Genomic DNA, 21,442 nt, shown 5'->3' on the forward strand with positions numbered 1-21,442 from the left:
CTTTTTGACACTTTTAGTCCCTGCATGACTTAAAAGTTTATCTTTGCGCACCAAACACTTCTAAGCCTATATCTAAGCTATATAAATGATAAATAGGATGTAATTAACTCATGGTCATATTCCGGAAGGTCCGGTATAATACGAATCGATAGACTTTTGCAGTTTGACGCAAATAGTCCCTCTAATGCGCAAACTTGCGCATTTCATCGTTTAATAGTATTGAAGCCTTATTTAACCCATATTAAGCATTCTTGGGAGTATTATTAAACATCACGATGCTTCGGGTTCGCTAAAAGGTCATTCAGAGGTATAATTAAACATATTGACACTGTCCCTTATATTTACAAAGTTGCGCGTAACATCACTTAAAGGCACAAAAGCCTTGGACGGCCAACGATTGGCATTCCCGGGAGTATAATCACATATCATGAAGCTCTCGGTTTGTTAAAAGGTCACTCAGAGGTAAGAATTAACATGTTGACGCTTTTAACCCTTTATTGCGCAAACTTTCAATTAATTACACAAACGGCTATACTTGATCAATAAGTGGCTCATTCGTGAATATAAAACCATAAAAGGTTATTTAAAAACTTGTTTAAGTTATGTTAATACTTTCAGTTTGTTTATAATTAAAGTTTTTTAATTTTTCGAAAAATTAGTCCCTTAAATTCAAGGTTTGACTTTATTAGGGTTTATTACACGTGTCAATACATCATTGGACGTGATTTTACGAGGTGTTACAGTAAAATTTTATTTTGTGAAAAATTATTTTCATCAAGTTCATGTCTAACTAGAAAGTGGTTATTTTGCGTATCACATAACCATTTTCTTTTTCTTGTTAAATCATGTCTCCTAACATTATTTAACAAGATTGTATGGTGATTAACATCACATAACCAAAAATTTAATAATAAACCAACAATATACTCATGACAACATCAACTAGTAGCATTTTTCATCTTCAAGTAAACTTTTTATGTAGGATTTCATGTAAAGTTTCATGTTCATCTCTTTAGTGTTCTTGTTTCTTTAGTGATTTTGAACATACCAACATACTACAACTTTTGATCACAAAAACAAGATGAATAAGGTGTAACAAGGACTTACTACTAGCACAAGGCTAGGGACGATTCTAGTGGAGAAGATGATGAAAAATGTTGATGAAAAAGCAAGAAACAAGGTTCTTTGAAGCTCTACAAGTTACCACTTCCTTGAATCAACCTTTAAGCTTGAATGGGTCTTGAATAATGGAGGATGATGGTGGTTTAAGGGTGGTGATGGTGGCGGTTTGGGGTGAGCCGAAAGAGAGAGAAGGAGAGTGAGTGAGAGAGTGTAAGATATGAGGAATAGTGGTGATCTTGGTTCCATAATTATATAGATCTTCCATCATATTTTGTCTAGATTGGCAAGCAAGATCCAATATAAAAATGGGATTAAATCTAGGAGAAGATCATGAAGTATGGAAGTGGTGATTTGTGGGTCCATGGGGACCGATTTCGGTTTTAGGGGGGTTGGATGTAACATTTTGCAACTAATAGGTAACCATAAGTTAGAATTCAAGTAACTAGTTTACATATGTTAGTTTGATGATTTTTAGTGGGTATTATGGTAAACGGGGATCACAACTAGTCAAAAATAATAAAACTATGTAATTGACAAAAATTTGGTGCCCCGGGTAACGTCCGGTTATCCGGTTAGACACCGTTCCGTTAAAGTGTTTAACTAGTCCGCAGAATGTCTTTTATATATATTTTTGTAACGCTAATCAATCCCGCCACTTAGGGAAATATTCTGGATGATAAAATGTAAATTCTGCATGATATTTATATGTTTAAAAGCTGGTTATAGCTGAATTTAATAAAATTCTGCACTTAAAGTGTGTTTCGGGTGCTTTTTAGTGCGTATTTTAGTCTCTGGAAAGTCTATATGTTAACCCTTGTATGTACTCTTGGGTTTTAATGTATTCTCGTCATTGGACCTACACCTAGGCTCCAATTTTATTGTCTGACCGCTTTCTGGAGAGTTGTTGGCATATTTTGTCTTACCAGTGAGTTTACTAGTATTTCTGACGCAACATTTGTTCATTAATGCATAAAGTAATTCTTGTGGTATACAACGTGCATGAATTCACTTGTATTGTATGAAATTAGATAATGTTGACATTAAAGCACATAATTACAGTCATTAAATAATAATTAAAGTGTACGGAAATTACCGGTTTGGTGCCAGTTGTCACACAAGCTTCGCCAATGGTAGTTGAAGGTGGTGGTTGCAGCAGTGGTGTAGGAAGTTGTGGTGTCGTCTACTAGCAGCGACAACGACACAACCACAAAACAACATCATTGATGACTACTAGCGGCTTCGGTGAACTCAAGGTCATTATTTTCCTTGAGGTTACAACTCTGTACGTTTCTTTTTTTTTTTTGCCTGAACCCATTATATCTAAGGTGAAACTTGGTGTTTTAAGTGTATTGATGGCATTTGGGAGGCGGGTCATCCAACGATGCAAGCTCACGTCCAACCAGATCTGGTAGATCCCCGACGGAACTAGCGACCGGTGGTGTTGGGAAATGTTTAACCGCTGGTGACTACATGGGGATACGATAGACCTGGTATGGTTCTGGCCAACTCGTTCTCCCAAGAGTTTCCACTCACCTCAATTCACTCAAATGCTACATTAAATGTCATTAATGTCAAGACCAACTTTTGTGAAATGTTGGAAACTGGATTCATTGTTTGAGGGTTGTTTCACTGTTTGGACAACGTCAGCCGGTCAAGCATTGGGTAAATGGCCAGCTCTGGTCAACACAGTCAGATCTGGTAGTCATCCTTATCAAGGAGAGTTTTGTGACGGTTCTGGAACGAATCACATGGGAAGGTAACAACGATCAGCAAATAGTTTAAATAATTATGGGGTGTAAACCGCATGTAAAATCGAGCCCTACCGACCCAACCTGACAAAATTAACGAAAAGTTATTATGATTAATCAATTATGCGTGATGTTTGGACTATTAACGGGCCGTATATACTAATTAAAATAAATATACGTATATATTTGTTTTGATTTAAACACGGCACTTGTGCACGTTGGTAAAGTATGTTTTGATGAAAAAATATTTATTTGGTTATTTAACGACTAATGTGGCTGGAAACTTGAATTCACTTAAGTATACTCGGAACCTTCGTTTTATTGTGTAAAAGTTCATAGTGTATGTATACACCCAAAATGTGTTCAGAGACGATGCTTTTGAGATATGATCGTATTTTGATACAAAACATATAGATATAAAAAAAATTTGTTTTCAGTCGAGTAAACAATGGGGAACACGAACGATGATTCGGTCGTATTTTTGTGCAAGTATAAAAGGTAAAACACATTTGTATGTGTACATTTAATATCATAAATATTACACTTATACAAGCATACGTACTTCTATTCGAGATGACCAACACGACTTCGTAAATATGTTTATATTCATATATAACCGTATATTCTAAAACTCTCGGAAACTAATTTGTTTCCAATTCGAGACGACCAACACCACTTCGTAAATATGTTTATATTCATATATAACCGTATATTCTAAAACTCTCGGAAACTAATTTGTTTCCAAGAACTAGTATTCACCCCGAGTATTAATGGGATCAAATAACCATAAATTGGTTATTCTAAGTCAAAATAACAACACCTTCGTAGGGTCGTTTTATTTACGACTCGGTAGAGCTCGGACATGTAGTTTAAATACGTCGATTAATTTAGAATACTTATAAGTATTCCTTCGTAGGAATGTCGTAGTTGCACGCTAGCTAACTCACGTTCTTGGAACGACACTATGGAAACACCTTAGCTAGCTTTGCACAGGAATATCCAGGTGAGTTCATAACCCCCACTTTTTACGGTTTTACATTTTTATAAATGTTTTCGGGGGTGGAAAGACATGCAAGTTTTTTCAAAAGAAAACACTAATTCGATGAACGAAAACACATATTTATAAACCATGTTGCAAATGAATTTCAACGAACTTGAAAGGTTTACGAAAGGTTTATACTAAACATACCGGTTTTACAAAACAAACGCGTATTTTCGCAAACGTGCATGATTTTCATGACTAGTGACGAGAATGTCCTAGTTACAACAATGGGACTGGGTTGGCCTGCGTACGAAAAACGAGACAACTCAGTGAGATCATGTCCCCCTTTTCTTTCAACGTTTCGGTTTACAACTTTCGGGGGGAAATACATGTCAAACTTAGGTATGATTAAGTTATGGAATGAACTCTTAGATCATGTGAGCATAGGCTGTACTGAGGTGCCATTAATCCTTTTGAGGACCAAGGAACAAAGGTTAGATCTAATGGGTACGGGCGAGCCCCACTCACGGTCCAGGGGTGACCACTAGAGTGCTGTTGTGTCCATTATCGAGAGTTCGACACTTAAATTGCCTACGCGGGTTGAGTACCTCCTAGGTCGTCGCATATATTAATGTCCTCGCGAAACATTAATGATCAACATGTTCATAGACTCTTTACATACCAACTTACAACACTATAACTTTCAAATGTTTTTAATATTCATTTGACGCAAACTCGTAATACATGTATTTACAAACTTTGATAATGTTTTCAACTTATGTACAAGTAAGAGGACGTGTTGGTCCTGCTTACAAATACTCTTTTGGGCTCGGCCCATTCTCTCTCGTGCAATGCACGAATACTCTTGTGGGCTAGACCCACAGTTTTCATATAACATGCCAAGAAACTGATTTTACTAAATTTTCTCCATAGCTTTTAAACCGGTACACAAAAAGATTTGTTTAAAATCTTTTTAAAACAAACTATGAACTCGCTCAACTTTATGTTGACTTTTTTCGCATGTTCTTTCTCAGGTTGCATTTTTCAAAACTACGGAACGGTTGGAATAGGAGAACCCATCGGAATTCGAGTACTTAGCAGGCGTTCAATTTCTAGAAGTCTTAGCTTTTTGCTTCCGCTGTGCAATGAAGATACCGGTCCAGTCACGCCAGCTCTGATATTTCGGGGTGTGACAACTCCCTTGACTGTTTGTGGAAATAGCACGTGCAGCATCTTGAACGAACTATCCCCGAGATTCCAGGTAAGACTCAGTCCACTTCGTTAATAACCTGCACATGAATATTAACAAACATCGAGAACAATTTTAGATACTATAAGTAATAATAAAGATCATTGATCCTCTGAGTTCCTGCACTACCCGATAAGGATAATTGATCTAGGCAACACCTCAAAATGTAGGATCCATAATTATAAAAATCTATGCCCTAACAATTGCCCCCAATATGGTGGTTGTGATAGTGATCACAGCTGTCAATCTGTCATATTACCGTTCAATCCGAACTAGCCATTATTCTGATCAACTAGCCGTTAGGATTTCTGACGCATGGGATTTGACTAGCTATAACCATCATTCATTGCGATATATAGGGATAGAGATAACTCTCTTTTCTTTAAAGATCAGAAGATCCTTTCATGTATCTTCATATCCGGCGCTCAAGATTCAGGTATCTCTCTTTTCCCTTCACTTTACTTAGATACCACATATGGTACCACGCAAAATAAAACATACTAGTTAATTAACATTCAGGTTTTGGAGCGTTACAAAATACTACATAATGCATAAAACAATTGTCATAGTAAGATGAAACACATACATCATAATGATTCGTCCCTTAGACATCCTATATACACACACTTCCTTGCCACGTCATACTATGTTTCTTTACTTGGGGTGTTATAAAATGGTTAAGTTCAAATACCAAGAAAATGTTGATCCGTTTTATAAGGAGTAGGGTTGTTCCTAAGCGAAACTCTGTTGAGCCATTGTCAAGTCAAACTCAACTCGTTGTAAAAGCAATCGATTTCGAGATAGCCATTTCCGATCTTTTTTCAAGCAAATTTCAAGATTCAACCAACTTGAACAGAGAGTAAGTATTATACTTTGCGGGTACTCAAACCCGAATATAATACTTTTCACAATCAAAACATGTAATTGCGAAAATCACAAAACTATATATGTTAGCCAATTTACATTTACATTGTGCATAAATTAATAGTTATTACTTGTTTATTGTTTATAACTCATATTATATTTATTATCATGTTTTATATACTAAATATTCGATTCGATGTGTTTATAACTCATACTATATTCAATAATTGTTAGTAATTATTGAATAATCAGTTATGGACAATTTGGCCGACCCCCATTACAGGTAAAGTGATTTAGAAAATAATTACCACTTTTGGTAATGAAACCGACAACTTGATTAATTGATTAATGATTTCCCTATGTAATTTTCCTTTAATAGCATGCGAAATAAGGAGTCTAGACAAAGCTTTGTAATTTACAATTTCGCAGAAAAAAAATAATTAAATGGGTTATCTTAAATTGACTAAACATCATTTTCTTTTCATTTGTTAAATTTAGAAATAATTTTTTTTATTTTATTTTTACAAATTTAAGAGTTAAATAAACAAAGGATGTAAACCGTTTGGGTTCCTTGTATTTATCAAAAAGTAAAGTATTTATATTTTTAAACTTATATAAAAAAATTTACCACTAAACTAATTTTCTCTATTTGGAATGTTTCGTATTGATTGTCCAGATGTTAAAACACCATGGATGTAATCACAATATAATGTTTTCTGGATTCCAGATAAAACACCATGACTTGAATCATAGTCAATGTCTCCAGATTTTTAAAACACCACGCCATTAACAATGTCTCTAGATAAAACACCATGACTTGAATCATAGTCAATTTATCCAGTTATTTTAAAACACCACGCCATGAATCTGATTATACAATGTCTCCATATAAAACACCATGACTTGAATCATAGATGTTTAAAACACCACACCATGAACAATGTCTCCAGAGAAAACACCATGACTTGAATCATAGTCATGGTGTTTTAAAATCTGGGAATGTTTTGTATTGATAAAACACCACGCCATGAACAATGTCTCCAGATAAAACACCATGACTTAAATCATAGATGTTTAAAACACCACGCCATGAACAATGTCTCCAGATAAAACACCATGACTTGAATCATAGTCAATTTATCCTGTTGTTTTAGAACACCACGCCATGAATCTGATTATAGATCTCTTTATGATAACGTATGAAGAATATGCAACCAAAGACCTCCCTACAATTAAGGTGAATCATTAATTCCGATATTTAAGGAAAAAGGAGTGAATGTAGGTGTTTTTGGTTGTGTAGGTTACGGTTACCATATTATAAATACAAGAAGTCTTATGAAATCGCTAGAGACAATACAGTTGTTTAACTTCTGCGCCCTTCTTCGATTCTGGTGTTTTAAAGGGTTATATACATACAACTTCGATCTTGAATTGGTGTTTTAATGTTTTTTGGATTCCAGATAAAACACCATGACTTGAATCATAGTCATGGTGTTTTAAAATCTGGGAATGTTTCGTATTGATTGTCCAGATGTTAAAACACCATGGATGTAATCACAATACAATGTTTTCTGGATTCCAGATAAAACACCATGACTTGAATCATAGTCAATGTCTCCAGATTTTTAAAACATCACGCCATGAACAATGTCTCTAGATAAAACACCATGACTTGAATCATAGTCAATTTATCCAGTTATTTTAAAACACCACGCCATGAATCTGATTATACAATGTCTCCATATAAAACACCATGACTTGAATCATAGATGTTTAAAACACCACACCATGAACAATGTCTCCAGATAAAACACCATGACTTGAATCATAGTCATGGTGTTTTAAAATCTGGGAATGTTTTGTATTGATAAAACACCACGCCATGAACAATGTCTCCAGATAAAACACCATGACTTAAATCATAGATGTTTAAAACACCATGGCATGAACAATGTCTCCAGATAAAACACCATGACTTGAATCATAGTCAATTTATCCTGTTGTTTTGGAACACCACGCCATGAATCTGATTATAGATCTCTTTATGATAACGTATGAAGAATATGCAACCAAAGATCTCCCTACAATTAAGGTGAATCATTAATTCCGATATTTAAGGAAAAAGGAGTGAATGTAGGTGTTTTTGGTTGTGTAGGTTACGGTTACCATATTTCAGACATTGAAAAAGACACTATTGCCCTTCAATTTTACATAAGATCCCTCTAATTAAAACACAATTTACATTTTTATATCCTATTGATCTCAACCATTAGATCAAATATCCAATGGTTTAAAACACTTCTTACCATTCTCACATTTTAAACACTTTTTACCATATCCCTACCCTATATATATATATATATATATATATATATATATATATATATATATATAGGGGAAAGTTCAATTGATAAGAAATTTAATGTGAGAAGAAAAAGAAGAAAGAGCATATTGGTAAAATACTATTTCATTTATAACTCATATCATTAATTATCAACTCTTTAATTAATTAGTCAACTAATCATTAATTATCATACATATAATCTACAAAACCGACACATATCAAAATTTTCCTAGATATACCCTATACATTATAGAATTTTATCCTACACAGTCGAAATTTATCCTACACACCTCGAAAATATATCCTACACAACTCGCAATTTATCCTACACAATTAGTAATTTATTATACACTTTAAATTAACTTGTTTTTTTTTTTAATTTGGAAAAAGTATATATTTTGAAAAGGAGTTATAAATTTAATTTAGTTAGTTATTAAAGGGGAAGAATACAAATTAATGATTTTTGTAAGTTTACCAATATACCCTTATATTAAAATTAAATGCAAATATTAAATGAAGTAAAATGAAGCATTCTTATTGGTTGAAACTTCTTCTTTTTTCTTCTTACAAAAAAATCTTCTCATTTGAACCATCCACTATATTGGGAGCTTCATTGGGGAACACTAAAAAAGTGGGAAACAGTGGGGAACCAACTCAAACGAACGCCAATTGGACTGATTCCAACGACGTTGGAACCGGCTCGTCGAACCCTAACTAGGATCTCTTAACCCTAAACCCTAAATTATAACTCCTAAACCCTAAATATATTAGGGTTTGGCTTTAGGGTTTAGGTTTAGGGTTTAGCTATAGGGTTTATGATGTAGACTAGGAAATGGGATACGAAATCGGACCTGTTGATTCACACAGAATACCAGGAACAATTCTTCCAAAATTCGTTGATTCTCGTGGAATACCGAAAATTGGGGGTTTCACACTCAAGACTCTCACAAGTGAATTGGGAGAAAAAATGACTTTTCATAAACTTCAAAACTGATTATCTTCCTCCCATTACATTCATATAAATAACAACGTAAATTCAAAACGGGCCTCAAAACACACTTGGGCCAAAAGCTATAACCAAATAAAAGTCCACGAAAAGCACTAACAAACATAAAAATATAAATAACTCATAGAAATAAGCGTTTTTGGGCCTGAACGTTGACCCAAACCACCTACGGTCGTTTGTAGAAAGATGGGCTTCGTTCTCACGATCGTTTCGCCTGGTCGCACGCCCAAAACGGACACCTGTAGCCCAAGTTAGAGCCATTTTAGTGAAGCCTCTTTTGTCACGCGATCTTGGGCCTCCAAATACAAGATGACCCGCTCCTCCACACTTGGGCCCGCATCAGTTTAGCTTTAGGGTTTACCTTTATGGTTTAGGGTTTAGCTTTAGGGTTTAGCATTAGGGTTTAGCTTTAGTTTTAGCATTTAGGGTTTAGGTTTTAGGGTTTATAGTTTAGATTTTACGATTTAGCTATGTTTTATCCTTATTTTTTTTAGCTTTAGGGTTTAGAGTTTAGGAGTTAGGATTTAGGGTTTAGGGTTAAAAGATCTTAGTTAGGGTTCGACGAGCCGGTTCCAACGCCGCTGGAATGAGTCCAATCGGAGTTCGTTTGAGTCGGTTCCCCGCTGTTCCCTACCTTTTTAGTGCGGTGATCTCACTAGTCATATCTTTATCTGTCAAAACCGCTAAAACCCTATGATTTGGCTCTTATATGACTCACATGACCGTTTTTCGTCTTGTTTTATGGCTCATATGACTATCATTTGTAGGACTACTTTTCGTCTTTATCAAGCATCTGGATAGACTTCCTACTAGAATAAACTTAAGAAGAAGGAATGTGGACATACCTTCAACTATGTGTCCCTTCTGCGAAGAAGTCGAGGAATCGGTTGGGCATTTGTTCACCGCTTGCTCGGTTGCTTTGAGGGTGTGGACGGCTTTCAGCGTTTGGTGCAACATTCCGCCGCTCTTCCTTTCTGAATTTAAAGACATATTAGAGATTCACAAATTCATTAAGCGTAGTAAGAAGGAGGAGAAGATCATTTACGGGCTGGCTATGATAGCGTCTTGGTGCATATGGAAAGAAAGGAACGATGTGGTCTTTAAACAGAAAAGATGTAACCCGCAAGATATCATAGGGGAGATAAAATCTAGAGGTTTCGATTGGGTTAAAAATATATTTTCATGTAATTATATTAGATGGTCGGAATGGTGTAAATACCCTATGTATATGTTGTAATTTCTCTGCCCTTTGCCCGTTTGGGTCAGGGGTGCTGTTGTTTGTTTGGCCTTTTGCCCGTTTGGGTCGAAGGTTGTTTTAATGAAGTTTAATTTTCAAAAAAAAAAAAAAAAACCCGTATGACATGTAGTGACGTCTAGATGGTTTGTAAATGATATATGCATAAAGCCGCTCTTTACCGAATGTTATCCATCATTGTTGTTCATATCAATCTCCAACAAATGAAAATTTATCAGATTTGACCATACATTTAATGATTGCCACCAAATATAGGGTAAGCAATAATTGGTTGTTTAAATTCGCACATGCATTATAATGCTGGATAGTGTGTATTGATGTAACAAGATGCTCAAATATAGATTCCATTCACAAGACGTTTTGTGTAGATTTTTTTTTTTTTTTTAAATAACTTTTATTCACAACGTCTTCGGATAAAAACGAACGGGGCAACAACCGCCACAAAAAGCAGCAGCACAAAACTAAAGTCTAAAGATATACAAAGAATAATTACACCAATCACTTCATTAGAGGTTAGAAAACTTAACCCTATGCTTAAGCCATAAGAAGCTCACAAACTTAGTTGATCCAGTTGCATCTTTTGTTTGAAAACATCTTCTTGTTTCTCGCCTTTTATATGCTCAAACACTCGATGATTATTATCTGGTGCACCACTTTAGCCTCCTTGTTACCCAATCTACTAGTCAAGTGCAATTCTAAACGATCTCTAACTAAGAAAGCGAATAAGGGAGGCAGTCTGCACCACAAACAAATGTGACACCACCTCGACGATGTTACCAAGCAGACCGAGAAGATATGATCAGCTGATTCTGTCCCATCGTCGCATAGAACACATGGCCCAAAATCAACCTGAATGTTTCGTCTTGCCAATGCGGGTGGGGAGCCGATGAAGTTTCATTCTCCAAGCAAAAATATTGTAATTAAATGTTTTGTGTAGATAATTCTGATAATATTGCTTGCTTGGTGTGGAAAAATTAAATAGTTAATTCGATTGTAATTAAATGTCTTATAAATTTTTTTAATAATCATTAAAAATATACAATAATAAGAACATTTAAACAAATTATATTTAAACCAATTAAAAAGAGTTAAGTTAAAAAGTATCCAGCTCAAGTGGTAGGAGGACTTGAGTTCTTCTTTGAAGACTCAAGTTCAATACTCATTTGGTGCAAAAAATGAGTAAGACACTTGTGGGCAGTGATAGGAGATCCAGAGAAACCTGGGTTCGATTCTTGAGCCAAACGGTTTTTACTGGTAATTTACCGTTGTGCCTATGGGCGGGTGAGTTATCAGGTTTTTCCCGGAATTGGTGGTGGACCACTCGGGTTGCTCTCGGAGTACTCCGTTTATCCAGTGTGTGCCCCGAGAGTACTCGGGATTGATTTGTTGGCCGTTCAAAAAAAAGTATCCAGCTTAAATTAGAAATTAATGGATGGAAATAATTTAACAAGAATATGTATAAAAATTAAAAGGCTAGTAATTTGATTGAATATATATAAAAATTAAAAAGCTAGTAATTTGATTGATTTTATTATGAGAGGGGCTAGTTAGTTAACTAAATGTGCAATTTAAATCCGTAGCTAAATATGGTCAAAATTAAACGTTCGATGACGAGTAACGTAACGGTAACATACATTATAGTATTATACTTCATGATTTGGGCAAACTAGCAGGAGGCCGTTGGACACTTGGACTATGGTAATGATTCGACTTTTTGGGCTTTTCTGCCAATAATGATTTGGTAACCAGTTGACCCAATTAAACTGATCCAAATCCGCTTTGGTGTTTCCTCTTTTTGGATTTAAGGTTGACACATAACAGATATAACTAGTGAAATTTCCGTAGATATAACCATTGAAATTTTCTTTGAGCCCTAAAACATCGCTTTGTAATCCAAAAAAAAAAAAAAAACTTAACTTCATTACACTATTTTAATGGCGGACTATTTTACAAAAAAAATTGACCACTTCGGATTATTATCGGTCAATAACCGACTTAGCATTATTATCGGCCAATTGAGCTAGGTGGGATTATTTATTTCCAATTCGCCTTTATAAAAGTATTCACAATGACTTCTCTATCTCCGTCCTTATATTTAGCTAAAAAACATCTTTACATCTAAATTTTGTTGATCTTAGATCATTTACATTGGAGCATTCGTCTCCATCTATTTAAAAACTCACCTTTCTTTAAATTTTGTTAATTTTTCAAAGATATCTCATAGCCAATTCTCTATCTCTACTATTTCTTACTCACAACTATTATTTTATTATTTTTTCTCTTTCCTACACACTACCAATAGAAATATAAAAGGTTGAATATTAACCTCTAAATATAGAAATATATTTTACTTTCTCTATTATAAATATTCTAATATGTTTTTGTTGTTTCCTCTATCCTTTTATCTATATTATATAGAACAAAGACTCTAATGTGAATGCTGTTATAAAAACTCTTTAACATCTCATTCTTCATATATATCTTAATTCAATTAAATAATATTGCTTTTTTTTTATATTACTTTGACTCCTAGACTGGATGGTGTGGTTACATATAGAGCTGTAAATGAATTGAACGTTCAGCGAACAGTTCGCAAATTGTTTTGCAGAAAGTTCGTTTATGTTCGTTCGATTAGTTAATGAACGAAGATGAACAAGAAATTCTGTTCGGTTAACTAAATGAAGGAACACGAACATATGTCTCGTTCCTTCAATTGTGTTTGTAAACATTCGATAATGCGTTCTTGAACGTTCGGTAATGCGTTCGTGAACTTTATATTGTTTGATCTTATTTATCCCTTTACCCAAACAAAGAAAAAAGAAAACCTTATCTCCACCTTGTTTATGTACTGTTCCACTTTTCTTCTCATTATTCATATCGAAAAATATTTTCTATTTTCATTCAACAATTAGGGCTTCAAGGTCTAGCGTCGCTTCCTCTCACCATCCACCTCTAGCCACTATCGTCTTCGCCGATTTTATATGTGTTCGTAAACCGTTCGTGAACACGTTTCTTTCCTTAATGAATGGACACAAACAAAAAATCTTGTTCAGTAAGTGTTCATGAACTGTTCGCGAACACATTATATCCTTAATGAACGAACATGGAAAAGGCCTTAGTCATATTTGTTCGATTCGTTTACACTCCTAGTTACATGTCCTTAGCCACATTATTTTTGTAACGCCCCCAAACACATTATTTTTTTAACGCCCCTAAACAAAAGCTTGCCATTCACCAGCAACAATTGTTTCGATAGGGTATAAAAAGCAACCAATCAAATGTTTTTGATTTTTTTTTAATTTCTAGTTAAATAGTCCGGGTTAGTTAAAACTTAAAAACTCATGTGTCACACCCCAACCAATGGCGGAAACATCGGGATGAGACGAAGTGTGAAGATTGCTAGAGATATCATAACGCTATTTGTGACAACATTTAGAAAATCCAAATTTCATTTCATTTCATAACTTCAAATAGTCAACGTTACAAGAAATTCAAATACGACAAGTTTAACAAAACAACATGATAACATATCAAAATTTTGATACAACATTTTAAACCCTAACGTCTATATGTGTATCTAGGCATCAACGCTACTTCATTTCATAGCATCATCGTCCTCAACCTGTAACATGTTTAAAATAAAGTTCAATGCAAAAGCAAAGGCGAGTATACAAGTTTGATACGTACATAGCAAAAGATAAGTTTGAACAATTCCTCATAGCAAGCATGTGATTCAAGATAAACCTTAAATATGGCATGTGTCTAACATATCAAACCAAGAAAACGCAATATGCTCAAGACATAACCTCAAGTTTACGGGCGGGTCGTTAATCCTATAGCGCTACATATGTCAAGGTTTGGCTCGTACGAAGTTAATGATAAGTTCAACACATAAGAATAAATCCAAGTTTAAAGCATCAAGCCATCACGTATACAAGCATGTTATAGGAATGTTCATGTGTTTAAGCAAAAGTTCATGTGTAAGTTTGTTGATAGATAAACATGTTACACCCCAAAAGTGATAAAAGTAAAAGGGGGAATACGAGTATACTCACAAAATTGCATATGCTTTCCGATTTCTTGTAAGTAACGCACGAGTAAGGAATTGGGAACTTGGAACAATGAAGGTTATCCTAAAATAAGAATCGGAAAAGTACTAAATAAAAATGGAAAAGTGAATAATAAAATTAATTGTATCTATACGTAGGGTATGACTTGGGTCATCACAATGTCCTAAATTCGGGGATCCCGGTGAGATCAAAGATCGTCACCTCTTAGAAGGTTAGAAGTTGTCTCGACCGTATACCATTTGCGAATATCGATAACGTAATGTATCGAACGCAATTGGTTTAAATTGTAAGTTTGTATAATTATAAACTAAAAATTAAACGAAACTATTTAATTTGTTTTTAAATACATGTATGATGTTTGAAATATAAATTAGTTAAACTTGAAAGTTTTGATTTAATTACATTTATTAAGTCATAAGTAGGTTGTTAAATAGAATCAATAAAAACTAATGAAGTGTCGTGGAGCTTGTAAAAGATTGATAATGGTTTATTAATTTAGTATCAATTATTAAATGTCAGTCCTTCTTCTCCAAACAAATAAACCCAACACAACTGTTTTCACTTTTTCTTTTCCTTGAACCCAATTCGTATAGGAACAGAACATTAGGCATAAATCATTTTGTTGCTTATAATTACGAACTAAAGATGGTGTTATATTTATAGCCTAAATAGGATATGTAAAGAACGAAGATAAGTATACCGAAACGAGATAAGGGCAAGGAAAATTATACCGAAATGAGTGGCGTCGATCTCCGTATATCTCCGGTAACGTCTGGATTCTCCGACGAGCTCCGACGTGCGTCCCCGATATCCGGCAAGGTTGTTACAATAACGTGACGTGCACACTCGTCGTTCTTCGGGCGACTCCGGTGAACTCCGGTTAATTTTCCGACGAGAGCTCTGGCGGCTTCAAGCTACACGAGAGAGGGTACAGGAGTTCGTTTGTATGTCGAGATAGAGTTGTAGGTGTCTGATATATATACACATCTCAAATCGTATTTTTTTTTCGAAGTTTTCGAAATAGATAAAAAGAAATGCTTGAGGGTGTTCGGTATGGTGTCTAGGTTCAGACTTTGTAACCATGGAATCTCTGATTAGAAATCAATCTTACTAGAAGATTAGTATCACTCCAAAAGGAAACCACGGAACGCGGGAACGGCTTAATCCGAAGAATCAGTGGCGTGAAAAGAAAGAAAAAAAAAAAAAAAAAAAGCATGGCTGTGTATGTGTATGTGACGGTGGTGTGAGTGTGTTTATATATGCTAGGGTTAGAGATGAGGTTTTCTCCAGATTGAAGATGAAGAGGCAAAGGGCAAGACCAGTGTCGGCTGGTGTTAAAAAAAAGAAGGGTTTGGAGTATTTTATACTTCCAGTTAATTCACAATGAGTCACTCAACTTTAATAAACAAAACCTATGATGTTTTAAAAAGAAGATCTACTTTAAAATTAACTAACTAGGTTAGTTTATATTACTAAAAGAAATAATCTTTACAGTTAAATTAGCTGGGTTAATTTGTATCATTTTCTAACTTTAAAGTTCAACGAGACTAATTAGATTATTATAAAAATAAACTTTTAAATAGTAGAATCAATTAATTTAATTAATTAAACCGTGAATAAATAACCGTTTTTATAACGGATTAGATTAAAGATGAAGATTTTTCAACGATTAAAACGAAACGACTATTACAAGGATTCAAAGTTTCCAAAGATAGGAATATGAACAATGGTTTCTAAATATGGAAAGTTATGAAAACGCGGGGCGTTACAGTCTCCCCTCCTTTAGGAAATTTCGTCCCGAAATTTATTTAGAAGGAAGACTTGAAAGGGTTTTTGGCAAACAGAAGATGTTTGTTTAAAATAGAGTCTTTGGAGTTTGAGACAACAGAGTATAATTGAGGTACAAGGGTGAACGATTGATCTAATAACGATTATGAGTATAAGAATAACATAAGTATCAGATAGACAAAAGTAGTCTTAAGGATAAGGTCTCGTCGTGGATAATCGGTTATAATGCGTTTGTGAGTTGTTAAAGTTTACGTATTAGGTCAAAGAGGTCTACAAAACACCGAATTTCTCATGGCACGTTTTACGAAAGTTTGGTAGCATGGTGAAAACACTTATATATAGGAAGTACCAGCGGCGTATCCACCATGTTTTAACCACATTACGTCCGTTTCGTTACTTGGGGTCATGTTACGTTCCGTGTCTTACCATACACAGTAGTACACTCTATGGTTCTCATACGCCTATCACTATAATCCCGTGTGCACCCGCGATTATACTGATTGTCGCATGATCCACATAGCTTGTACTAGTTATGTATGAATCAAGGTATACATGAATTTGAAAATAAGAATGTGTACGTAGAAGAATGTCGTATGTAAGCATGTTTATGTTTAAGCATGTATGGGACCCACGTAAGCGAATCTCTCGGATTACGCTCGCGTATAGGTACGAATGTACGAATCATGAGTAAGGATGAAAGTATGAGCATAAGTTTAAGTATGAATACGCATGTATGTATGAGCATAACATAAAACGTGTAAGTAGTATGTGTACAAGCAGAAGCGTAAAACGTATAAGTAGTATGTGTATGAGTACAAGCATAAAACGTATGAACATAGGTGTAGGTATGAAAAATAAATATTGCGTATATGGTGTACGTTGAGACATTGTAGAGAAAAAAAAGGTTAAGTATGTAGATACGAACGATATAAATGATGTTATCGCGAGATATCGACTAAAATGTGTATGATGATGTGCATGTATAGTTGTTTAAACAAAACGTTGAGTTTGTCGAATCAAAATTAGATTGGGCTTGGTTTGAAAGGTAGAATATAGTTTGTATATGTAAAGGAACATAAAGTACTCATTGGTCATGCTTAACGTATTTTGTAATGATTAAAATGCTACTTTTGTTTAAAAAAAAGGAGTTCACGTATGTTAAAAATTGTCGGTCCCCATGAAGTCTTCTAGCCCACGTGTTTTGAAATTTGGATGACGAGTTAAGCGTTGTAGAGAAGGTTTTTTTTTTTTTTTTTTTTTTATTTTTATTTTAAATAACGGGTTTGTTTCATTTGCATCAAAACATGAAAATTTGGACTTTGAAAGTTCTTGTGAAAACGTCGACCCTTAGAAAAGAAATTTAGTAAAAGAACTTAGTGATTGTTTAAAAATAATTTTAACAAAGGATTTATTGATGTTGGAAAGAGTATTTGGTAAACGGTCATATAACATCTATGAGGTCTTATAAGTAATTGAGAAAGGTTAGTTTGATTTCGATTAAGAGTGGAAGTCTCTAGTATGATGATATAATGTGAACGTGTTTCAGTTAATAAATCAGATGTGAAGTTCATGGGCAAGAGATTCATTAGACCGATTAAATTGATAGGTAGCATTTCGTAAGGTTTGGAAATTCGTGTAGTAAAACGGTAAAGACATGATTAAGAATCTCGTGTATATGATTTGAGTGAAAATGGATGGTAGAATAAGAAGTACGTTTGATAAACAATGTATTTTGAAATCGGTATAAGTAGGTATTTTGAATAATGATAAATGATTTAGGTATAAAACATGATCGGGTTTGGATAATAAAATATTTTGAAAGATAAGTTTTGGGTAACGGTCACCTAAGTAAGGGAATCACCCCTAACTCGTTGGTGAAGTCGTTTTAAGGGAAGAGGGGTGGAGTCAATCGTCAAGGTAAGGAAGTCACTCCAATCTCGATGATACATCTCCACTAGTTGTTACAAGGAATATGAATTTAAATTATATGAAAATCATGCGTATATAAGTGTATCGAAAAGGTTCGATATGTTGTGCGTGTGAAAAGAGAAATCAAAGGTAAACTCGAGGTTGAAAGATTGCATCGTATAAAATGAACAATAGAAACACATGTTTGACCAAAGTTTGGAGTGTTCCAAAACGGAACTTTGACTAACCCAAGTGGTCGAAAAGTCTTTTGAATTTGAGGAGCATGCTTTGGCCTAATAAGTAAAATACTCTCGCCGACAAGTCGGTTAACGGTATTTACCCTTCCGGTTACTACATGTCCCAAATCAATCGAAATTTCGAGACTTGGCGGGATTTATGAAAAAAATCAAGGAGTGGAACTAGTCGACAAGGTGCGGGTTTCACCCCTAACTTGAAGATTTCGTACCCTAATGTGGTTGGTACTCGTCGGGTCAGCATTTAATTTCAACACTTTGACGAGGGTCCAATAGAATTTGAAAATTGAATTTCTCCATCAAGGTGAGGATATCACTCCTATCTTGATCGCGAATTTCATGTAAAAAGAAATTTAGATGGATTGAGAGTTGTTCACCAAATTGTGGGTTTCACGCCTATTTTGGTGAAGCCGTCTCGTTTGTGTATTATGAGTGTTTTCGGATTTAGAAATATCGAGTAAAATGCGTGAGGGAAAGAGTATGTTAAAGGAATAAACAAACAAACATAAACGCACAATGAAGCATATCAAGAATAACACATAGTGAGTGGGACAATAAAACATGTATTAGCACATAATAAAGCAAGTATAACATGTCAAGTGTTAACACATAAAGGACATATATGCTTAAAAGATCAAAAGAGAATAAATAAAAACAAATAAGGTAGCATGCGAGTAGTTTCAAGTAAAACATAAGAATAAAGCTCTAAAACTATAGACTAGGTAAAAGCATTCCTACTTTTCCTAATTCCCTATAGTTATGGCTCTGATACCAATCTGTCACACCCCAACCAATGGCGGAAACATCGGGATGAGACGAAGTGTGAAGATTGCTAGAGATATCATAACGCTATTTGTGACAACATTTAGAAAATCCAAATTTCATTTCATTTCATAACTTCAAATAGTCAACGTTACAAGAAATTCAAATACGACAAGTTTAACAAAACAACATGATAACATATCAAAATTTTGATACAACATTTTAAACCCTAACGTCTATATGTGTATCTAGGCATCAACGCTACTTCATTTCATAGCATCATCGTCCTCAACCTGTAACATGTTTAAAATAAAGTTCAATGCAAAAGCAAAGGCGAGTATACAAGTTTGATACGTACATAGCAAAAGATAAGTTTGAACAATTCCTCATAGCAAGCATGTGATTCAAGATAAACCTTAAATATGGCATGTGTCTAACATATCAAACCAAGAAAACGCAATATGCTCAAGACATAACCTCAAGTTTACGGGCGGGTCGTTAATCCTATAGCGCTACATATGTCAAGGTTTGGCTCGTACGAAGTTAATGATAAGTTCAACACATAAGAATAAATCCAAGTTTAAAGCATCAAGCCATCACGTATACAAGCATGTTATAGGAATGTTCATGTGTTTAAGCAAAAGTTCATGTGTAAGTTTGTTGATAGATAAACATGTTACACCCCAAAAGTGATAAAAGTAAAAGGGGGAATACGAGTATACTCACAAAATTGCATATGCTTTCCGATTTCTTGTAAGTAACGCACGAGTAAGGAATTGGGAACTTGGAACAATGAAGGTTATCCTAAAATAAGAATCGGAAAAGTACTAAATAAAAATGGAAAAGTGAATAATAAAATTAATTGTATCTATACGTAGGGTATGACTTGGGTCATCACAATGTCCTAAATTCGGGGATCCCGGTGAGATCAAAGATCGTCACCTCTTAGAAGGTTAGAAGTTGTCTCGACCGTATACCATTTGCGAATATCGATAACGTAATGTATCGAACGCAATTGGTTTAAATTGTAAGTTTGTATAATTATAAACTAAAAATTAAACGAAACTATTTAATTTGTTTTTAAATACATGTATGATGTTTGAAATATAAATTAGTTAAACTTGAAAGTTTTGATTTAATTACATTTATTAAGTCATAAGTAGGTTGTTAAATAGAATCAATAAAAACTAATGAAGTGTCGTGGAGCTTGTAAAAGATTGATAATGGTTTATTAATTTAGTATCAATTATTAAATGTCAGTCCTTCTTCTCCAAACAAATAAACCCAACACAACTGTTTTCACTTTTTCTTTTCCTTGAACCCAATTCGTATAGGAACAGAACATTAGGCATAAATCATTTTGTTGCTTATAATTACGAACTAAAGATGGTGTTATATTTATAGCCTAAATAGGATATGTAAAGAACGAAGATAAGTATACCGAAACGAGATAAGGGCAAGGAAAATTATACCGAAATGAGTGGCGTCGATCTCCGTATATCTCCGGTAACGTCTGGATTCTCCGACGAGCTCCGACGTGCGTCCCCGATATCCGGCAAGGTTGTTACAATAACGTGACGTGCACACTCGTCGTTCTTCGGGCGACTCCGGTGAACTCCGGTTAATTTTCCGACGAGAGCTCTGGCGGCTTCAAGCTACACGAGAGAGGGTACAGGAGTTCGTTTGTATGTCGAGATAGAGTTGTAGGTGTCTGATATATATACACATCTCAAATCGTATTTTTTTTTCGAAGTTTTCGAAATAGATAAAAAGAAATGCTTGAGGGTGTTCGGTATGGTGTCTAGGTTCAGACTTTGTAACCATGGAATCTCTGATTAGAAATCAATCTTACTAGAAGATTAGTATCACTCCAAAAGGAAACCACGGAACGCGGGAACGGCTTAATCCGAAGAATCAGTGGCGTGAAAAGAAAGAAAAAAAAAAAAAAAAAAAAAGCATGGCTGTGTATGTGTATGTGACGGTGGTGTGAGTGTGTTTATATATGCTAGGGTTAGAGATGAGGTTTTCTCCAGATTGAAGATGAAGAGGCAAAGGGCAAGACCAGTGTCGGCTGGTGTTAAAAAAAAGAA

The sequence above is a fragment of the Helianthus annuus genome, chromosome 6, assembly GCF_002127325.2.
Source record: "Helianthus annuus cultivar XRQ/B chromosome 6, HanXRQr2.0-SUNRISE, whole genome shotgun sequence".
In the NCBI taxonomy this organism is placed as follows: domain Eukaryota; kingdom Viridiplantae; phylum Streptophyta; class Magnoliopsida; order Asterales; family Asteraceae; genus Helianthus; species Helianthus annuus.